This window comes from Gracilinanus agilis, unplaced genomic scaffold, assembly GCF_016433145.1.
Source record: "Gracilinanus agilis isolate LMUSP501 unplaced genomic scaffold, AgileGrace unplaced_scaffold16472, whole genome shotgun sequence".
Classification (NCBI taxonomy): domain Eukaryota; kingdom Metazoa; phylum Chordata; class Mammalia; order Didelphimorphia; family Didelphidae; genus Gracilinanus; species Gracilinanus agilis.
Window position 1 is genome coordinate 1,607 of NW_025347443.1, and position 770 is coordinate 2,376.

Genomic DNA, 770 nt, shown 5'->3' on the forward strand with positions numbered 1-770 from the left:
CTTTCTTTCTTTCTTTCTTTCTTTCTTTCTTTCTTTCTTTCTTTCTTTCTTTCTTTCTTTCTTTCTTTCTTTCTTTCTTTCTTTCTTTCTTTCTTATTTGTTTAAAAACAGCCTTTTGCTAACTGAATCACAACATCATCAGATCCCCTGCGTGATGCGTTCCAAAACAAGATCTGGAGGAGTCCAGGGCGTTTGCCAGACTGCCCTAGAGGTCCGTGACACACAGAGGTTAAGAACCCCTCGCCTAGGATCGGGCCCAATGAATCTTTTCAAACCCTAAAATTCAACAGAAGAGACTTCTAGAAGCCCGTCACAAACTAACCGACCTGGCAACCACTCACACTCTTTGGGAATGTCGAGGGCACAACCTGGCAAATGGCTCTGGGGTGCCCGGGGGTGGGGAGAGGGCCATCCATTCTAAGAATGGGACGAGCTGACTTTCCCTTGACTTTCTTAGAAAAGGAACATGGTACAATGGCAGCAAAAACCTTGACAGGAAACCTGGGTTCAAGGGCCAGAGAACTCGTGCTTCCTAACCCTCAGGACCTGGATCAAGCTGGTGGCCTTCTCTGCTCCCGCCTCCTCATTTGTCAATCATCAAGTGCCATCACTCTGGACGGGCCAAGCCCAAAGAGCCCTTGAAATCACCTACATGGTGGGACCTCAGAAAGCAGAGCAGAGGGACTCGGCCAGAGGAACAACCACAGCACTCTGCCTGCACGACCTCATCGGACTCCCACAACCACCAACACAACGAGCCCCGGACCAGA